Source organism: Sturnira hondurensis, unplaced genomic scaffold, assembly GCF_014824575.4.
Source record: "Sturnira hondurensis isolate 20B ecotype Veracruz unplaced genomic scaffold, ASM1482457v3 Scaffold0003693, whole genome shotgun sequence".
NCBI classification, from domain to species: domain Eukaryota; kingdom Metazoa; phylum Chordata; class Mammalia; order Chiroptera; family Phyllostomidae; genus Sturnira; species Sturnira hondurensis.
Genome location: NW_028076324.1, coordinates 3,658,592 through 3,666,688, shown reverse-complemented (window position 1 = coordinate 3,666,688; position 8,097 = coordinate 3,658,592).

The window sequence follows — 8,097 nt, the reverse complement described above, 5'->3', positions numbered from 1 at the left end:
AGAAGCCGCTGGCCAGTGAGGGCCCTGCAAGAAGGGTGCGAACGATGTCAGCAGAGGGTGGGAACAAGGCCTGCGTGCTCCTGGGCTCCCCAGGAGGGGACACTGAGACTCAGAGAGGCTCACTGACAAGGCTGCTAATTGCTACTTCAGGACTAGAAGTGAGACAGAGAAGTGAATAATAAATCAATACTTTGTACAACGTTTCACGATTTATGAAATGATTCCATCTCTATTTTAATCTGATAATCCTCACTACAAATATAATTATTTGCTTTTGTCCCCATTTCACATGTGAGACACCCAAGTTTCTGACTCACCCATGAGCTCCCAGCAATTAGCAAGCAGGTCATCTGATTCTGAGGACTCAGGCCTCTCTGAGAGGCAGCTGCCTGTGGGTCCCCATGCAGAACACAGGTGTGCCGCTGGGTCCAGCAGCCACCGACCCCGCCCACCACAGCACCTGTCCTCGGGCCCCAGCTCTCCGGGCCAGTCTTACAGCACACTCTCAGCTTCTTCCTCCAAGAACAACACCTTACCTCACCTCTTCAGAGGAGGAAGCAAATAAACCTGCAGCCAGGAAGAGCCGACTGCACTCATGGTTGACTGGTAAACTGAGTGACTCACCATTCTAGGAAGGTGATTATCACATTCACGCCCGCACTGCAGTGCCTCCCGGGCCAGGGCTTCAGCTCTCTCATCTGATTCGGCCTCCCAGCCTCTGGGAGAAGGCTGAGCCAAGGGGCTTGCCCCATAAAGTCGGGGCCCAGGGTAGAGAAGTAACTCACAGTTAGAGTTTGGCCCTGGCCCCCCAACCTCCATGTCCTTGCATCCCCAGGGCACATCAGAGCAGGGTCATTTGGTTTGGCCTATGGAGAGAAGTTCTCGGCTTTCAAGGTGTTTTAAAAATCTGGGCTGAGGGCAAGCTGTGAAAAAGAAGGAAGCGGTGTGGAGCAACGTCCAAGATAAAGCTTTCTTGAAAAAAAAAAAACAAGACATTCACAGCCTGGAGAGGATGCCACCCTTGGTGTGAAAAGGACAGGAAGGAAGAGAGATTTTTATTGACTTGTATGTGCCTAAAAAGATCTCTGCAAAGAGGAAAACTGGAACCAAGAGTCGAGAGCGCTCCTCTGGGGTGATGGGGACTTGGCACTGGGTGACAGGGGGCAGACTTAGGAGGAGGCAGAACGGGTGGGGTGAGGGGCAAAACCAAAATACAGCCTGGGCCGCCCAGGAGCCTTCTCTCCAAACATGGTTTCTCTCCAATGAGGGCATGGAGATGCTCCAGAAGAGCAGAGCTTGCTGTCTGTTCCAGACATTCCTGTAACTCCCGCTGCGGTGCAATCTGACCGGAGGAAGATTGGCCGCCCTCCCCCATGCTCTGGTGCCGTCTGCTTTGGGGCATCCCCGAGGAGTGAGGAGGGATATTCCACCCCACGTGATGGCAGAGAAACCTTGATTTCATCTTCGGCCACACAGGTGAAGATCCCCTGCCTGGTGAAGTCCCCAAGGGATTTCCACAAATGTGGATTGTTGCAGGGCCACACTCCTGGAGGCTGTAATCCAGTTCACCTGGGTGGACTCAGGGCTCAGCATGTCATTAAAGATCCCCAAGGGGTCTGAGTGAGCCATCAGGACTGAGAACCACTGGTCTTGGGACATAAACACTAGACGTGAAGTCAGACAGCCTTAGCTGTAGGAGTTGTCAGGCTAGTTTAGCCTCGGTTTACTCACCTGTCGAACGGGGCCATAATACCAGCCTCTCAGGCTTGGGGCATCAGCAGGACTAAGGTTGGCCTGAGCACTCTGTAGGCTTAGCACGCTCCCAAATGGTGGGGTGTTTGCATGGGTATCTTTCTGTGCGTCTCACGGTCACATGGGTGTCTTTAGAATGTCTCCTAATCTAAAGCCTCATTAACAATTTTCTTGGGCCCCTTCCAGGCGCCTCTACCTCTTTGTGGAGGTGCCAGCATCTGTTCTGAGTGTGCCTTGGGGCAGCTTTGCCCCACAGGGCTCCTTCCCACTGACACGGGAGCTCTGATTATTTCCAGCAAAGCTTTTCGGAGAGGATGTAATGGCAGACAACCATGAGCAGATAAAACTGATGGGAAGTCCCATGTCCCTTCCATCTCTGCCAGCTGCACACGCACCCAAGAGGGCAGGGCCACCTACAGCCGGAACAAGAACCTGTTAGAGAAAGGTCTCCCCTTTGGGGCGGACGACAGCTATGACTGAATGACTTCATGTGGCTTCCTCCTCGGGAAGGGGGAGGTTATTTTAATGAGCGGTTTCTAAATCAATTTGGAGGTCTGTGAAGATAGTGTCAGGGCGACTTGGAGGCATGGACAGAGCGCCAGTGTGCTGTGAGTCAGGTACTGGTGATCCTTTAATCAGCAGAGCTTTGGGGATGTATGAGAACATCCCTGTTCACATCGTTGCTCCTCCCAGTAACCCCGGGCAGCAGAGGGGGTCACCCCATTTCACAGATGGGAAGATCAAGGCTGGGAGGGTCAAAGGGACCTGCCCATGGCCACAGGCAGGTGCCCAGAGTGGGACTTAGGCACAGAATCTTCAGACTCTGGTCAGCTCTTTCCACTCCAGAGGGTGTGGGCCCTTGGGTCAGACCCCTGGGGCCCCCGGTCTCTGACTGTGGGTTCAGTGCATTGTGACCACTCTGCTGCTGCATGCTCTTCTGAGAAGCAGGAGGTCACCAGGACCAGCTACGTCATTTGCCGGGCTTGGTGCAAAACGAGAATGCAGGGCTCCTCGTTAAAAGAAAGGAACTAAGGGTTTCAAGACGGCAACAGCAGAGTGTTAAGCCCAGGTCAGGGCCCTCCAGGACCGCCTGGGTCCCTCACTCATGAAGCTGCTCCTGGGGGTAATACTATGGACTTCATGGGTCGTTGTGAGGAGGATTAAAGTAACAGAGAGCCCTTAATGTCCTGCCTGCTCCCCTTTTTAAAAGTATACCTTTAAAGTCACGCTGTAAAAAATATTCTTAACCTATATAACTTTATTAACCATCACCCCAATACATTTAATTTTTAAAATATTATTTTTAGATGATAAGATCTGTTCATGCTGCGCATCAGTCACTGCCCCAGCCGGCCCTCCGCTGCACTGAGCAGCCGTCCTGTCGGGCCCTGGCCTGCTGGGCGGCCTGCGCCAGCCTCTGTGCCCTACCATCCCCCCAGGAGAGCCCACTGAGCAAGGGAGCTGGTTGACTTCACCTTCCCCCAGATTTTCAGGACTCAGGCGCATTTGCATCCTGCCAGAGTACAAGGTCCGCCATGGGAAGGAAGAAAAAAGCCCAGCTTGCAAAACCACCACACTAGACCCCACTCCCTGCCCTCCCTGCCTACATCTGAGATACCCCTGCTCGTGGCCCCAGGGTCCCAGGTGACCCAGGTTTGACTGTGGTATCCACGTGGCGAGAGCAAGGGCTGAATGCCTCAGTTCTGGCTCCAGGTCTGCTACCAACGAGTCTGGGCCAGAAGGGCCATGGGGGTTTTCCCTCTGTTGGGACAAACCACGAACTTCCAGGGTGCAGGCAAGCCCTGGAAAACCTGGGCAGGTGGCTTTCTTCACAGCTAACCTAACTTCTTCCTGTTCCAGGGAGCACAGTTTTTCTCACTCTGGGCTTTGTAAAGGTGGAGAGCCTGAGGAGGAAAGCCAGACCTGGGACTGGGCGTCCGGAAAAACAAGGTCAGACTGTAATCCCACCAGGCTGAGGTGAGCCCCGCCAGGCAGTTTGCCATCCCACCCCCTGCAAGAGACCAGCCTTCAGGGCTTGTCAGCCTTCGTGCCTCAGGGACATGCCAGCTCCAGGGGACCTAATCTGCACACAGGGACTGCTGTTCAAATGCCTGGCTCAATCCGGAGCATGGAACACGATGGTGGCTGGGAGGGGAGGAGGCTGTGCCAGCCATGAGCTCATTCCTCTGGCTGCTGGAGGGGCCATGTGGGTGCAGCTCAGTCATTCAGTCAGCACCCCATCTCATGATGACCTAATCTGTCCACTTGGACAACTTTCAAACCCACTTCCTAGATGGGTTCTGAGGGCAGGCGATGGTGCAGGGGGCTGCTGACACACTCTCTCTCTCTCTCTTTCTGGTAAAGGTAGCATGAGCTCATTCGCTGGCTATATTCACTCACTCAGTCCCTATCACCCTAAGGCTTCCAGAGAAACTAGAAAGCCACCCTCCCTCTGTTTGGATCTATGGGCTCGTGCCTGCTCTTTCCAGTCTTAGGTTCTTTCCTAGGACCATTTCCTTCTTTTTCCCCAATACACAGTCTTTCCAACACTCCCGTCCCACTGAATTCCATGCTCTCTCATGCCCTGTGACTTTGTACAAGCTGTCCCCGTGGCCTGCAATGCCTTTCCCTCCCTTCTACGCCTCAGTTCCCAGGAATCTCCTCCTTCGGGAAGTTTTCCTTGACTTGCCCGAGCTGTGTGTGCCTGACATGCAGCGAGAGCACAGCGCAGAAACAGTGATGTCATCACAGCAACGTGAGCTAGTGCGTACTCAGAGCATACCACATGAGGCACCATGTGAAGGGTCTCACGTGTACTAGCACACTTACTCCCCACAACAGCCCTGTGAATATTATCATTGTCTCCACTGTACAGGTGAGGAGACTGAGGCACAGAGTGATTGGGTAGCTTGCCCAAGGTCACAGGACTAAGTGGTAAGGCTAGGATTTGAACCCCTGAAGCCTGGCTCCAGCCTGGCTTATAACCACTAGGCTAGCTAGCCCTTTCAAGCCCTAGCACTTCTATCAGGGACTTTCTAGATGGTGTCCTCTATGCAGACTGAGCTCCATGAGGGTGAGAACCAGGCTTTGTGTCCTGAAACCTCCAGCACTTAGCGCCATGCTGCTCTCTCTAAATGTTCATGGGCTAAATGAGCAAATAGAACCAATTCCCCCTACCACACACACACACACACACACACACACAGCTGTGGCCTGCACTGGCGCAAGTCTGAGCCAGGCTGGACAGGCTCAGAGAGGCAGCGCAGACCTGGACTTCCTGGGATGGCACCTTCACCACCAGCTCCCAAAAGACCTGACCTCACAGGCTGTCAGGCCCAGGGAGAGAGGAGCAGCCTCACCCTGCCTCAAGTGCCAGGACTAGGAGCTGCCACACAGGGAAGGCTATTCAGTGTCACAGGTACAGCCGGACACCTCCTCCCTGTCCAGCATCGTGCGGTAATTCCCACTCAGCACCTCTTCCTTCCTTCTGGGAAAAAACATTTTCTTTCCTGTGGGGAACCCCTTTACCTGCTTCCTGGGGACTGACAGTCTCCCTCTTGCCTCAGGGCAGTCACATGACTCAAGCTGAGCCAATCAGAGCCTCCCCAGTTTCTGTGCCAGCACCAGCAGAAGCTACGTGTTCCATGCTGACCTGGGGCTGTGCCTCGCTCACCAAGGTCTGCCTGACCAGAAAGGCAAGCGAATGAGACAGGTAGAGGTCTTCAGGCAGGCCCTGTTGGGAGCCATCCCACCTGACCTTGATTATATAGCTTATACATCCTCTGTTGCTTAAGTTTCTTTGAAAAAAAATGAATTTTGACATTTGCAACCCACATAAACATGTGTTGGACAGAGAATATAGAATAACAGAGGGGATAGTTGTTGATACTTGTTTTTTGTTTGCTTGCCACTTGCTGTTTTCAGGAAGCTCCCCACTTTGTGCGGAACAGCAGACAGGCTGAGCGCCTCTCCTCTGAAACCAGAGGATCATGTCCTCTCTCCTCAGCCACCAGGTGCCTGGCAACCAGGTACAAACATGCGACTTGAGCTTGGCCAATCAGGTGCCCAGGTGCAGGCCTCTGAATCTGGTGTGTGAGTCCAGAATGGAGGGACAAGTGGGGTTCATTGTGGCCATGTCCAGCCTTGGAGGCAGATATGACATGCAGGGGAGGTGGAATTAGCTAAGCCATTCACCTGGTAAAGGACTGTCAGAGGTTTTGATACTGTGATATAATAAGAAATATATATCTGGTCTCCATCAGACCTGCAACGTAGCCCCTAAAACCCTTTTAGGTGATGAGATGAATACAAGCAACTCTTGTTGTAATGTGGCCACTCCTGAGACCGCTCGAGTGATAAAAATGAAAGGAGCATCTTTGTTACTCACAGCAGGGCCCTCTCAACCCCACCCAAGTTTCTATTGATGAGCTGGCTTTCAGAAAGCCCCTCAAAATGGGGGCCAGTGGCCAGGGGAACTGACCATGTGATTAGAGAGTTGGAACTTTCAACCCCGCTTCTGATGTCTGGGGAGGGGACAGGAGCTACAGGTTGAGTTAAAGAGCAATGGCCAATGATTTCATCAGTCATGCCTATATAATGAAATCTCCAAGAAAACCCTAACTGAAGGTGTTCAGAGAGCTTCCAGGCTGGTGAAAACATGGGGTGCTTGGAGGACAGCATGGGAGCCCCGCACCCCTTCTTTCCCCACACCTGTCCTAGGCACCGCTTCACTTGGCCAGTGAATATGAGGGAGTGTGTCCCCGAGTTTTCTGAGCCATTCTCACAAACTAACCTGAATCTGAGGAGGGGGCTGTGGGCAATTCCTGATTGACAGCCAGTCATTCTGAAATACAGGTGACGACATGGAGCTTGCAATCGGTGTGGAAAGGGGGAGACAGTGTTGTGGGACTGAGCCCTTAACTGGCAGAATCTGGTGCTAGCTTCAGGTAGACAGTGTCAAATTGAGTTACATCACAGGACGCCCAGTTGGTGGTTGCGGAGAACTGAGAATTGTTTAGTGTGGAAAATTCGCACATGTGGTGTCAGAAGTGCTCTGGGGGCAGTGTGGGTAGAAACCTAGCACCCTTGAGCTGATCTCAGAGGGACCATTTCATTTCCAGGGCCTCTCGCCTCTGTTTCCCAAGCTGTGCTGGTCCTGCCTGTTTTCTCCCTGGGGTCTTCACCTCCTGCCAGTTGTGTGAACGCCTTACAGTAACATTATTTTTTGTTGCTCACAACCAACAGCCCTGGCTGACATGAGAGGGGATGCACAATTCATTTGGGAAGGCAAAATGTATAATGAAGGGCTAAGCAGTGGCATGAAACATGTCACTTCCCTCCCTACATTTCCATGTGTCCCTTGGTTGGGGGGAGGGGGTGGCTGAGGCCACCTCCAGTGAGAACCACAGGGTGGGTCCTCAGTGAAGAGGACAATAGTCAAGAAGCTTTTCACTGAGAGGCAATCTGCATTCATAGTGGGCCTGTTTCCAGATTTACACTCTACTACAGGCACTGCTTGGTGGAGGCATAGCAACAATTTCCATAGGTGTGAATTTGCACTTAACACTCTTCCTCCTAGTGGAAGTGTCACCCATGGGTCCCTGTGCATAAACTGGCATGCTCTGGTTTCAGGCTTGGTGACACATTCAGCATGCTCAACAGAGGAGCCACAGACGGCTGCACGCACACTTTGAGGCCCTGCCTGCCCGCCCTGGTGTCCTGCAACAGAGCAGCGGGTAGCAGGAAATGGCAGGGACATGAGGGCTGGAAGGGCCACTTAAATATCACTCCCCACCCCAGCCTGCCTTGCTGAGGAAACTCAGGTCCTGTAGGGTCCTTTACCACAATGGAGCTTCATTGCAGAAATGTCCCCACAGGAGACAGGCCATAGCAGGGGGACCCACTTCTGGGGGACAGTGCCTCTGGCCCTGTAACTACTGCTGAGCCTTCTGCCACCTCTGCTCATTCAGCTTCTCCTTCTGTGGGCTGCCCTTCTCGGGAAACAGTTCAGAGGGCGCACTCCTAAAAGCCAGCACCTCTGTTGAACACGTTGCACGTGCCACCAAGCCTAAAACCCTTACTAGGCAGAGTCACTTCCTGAGGTCAGGAGTGGCTTCGGGACAGCCAGCACCTTCCCCATCCTCAGCCACTGTGTGGGAGGGGTGGGGGGCAGGGGGCTGCAGAGAAGGGGGCTGAAGCACCTACTCTGGCTTCCAGTCTCAGTCAGGCCAGGCCCACCTCCCACCTCTCAGCAGAGCTGCCTGTTCCCACTTTCTACCTGAGACCAAAGCAGGGCCCGCAGGTTGCAACTAAGAGTGGATCAGAGGCTGATGGGGCTGAGACCAG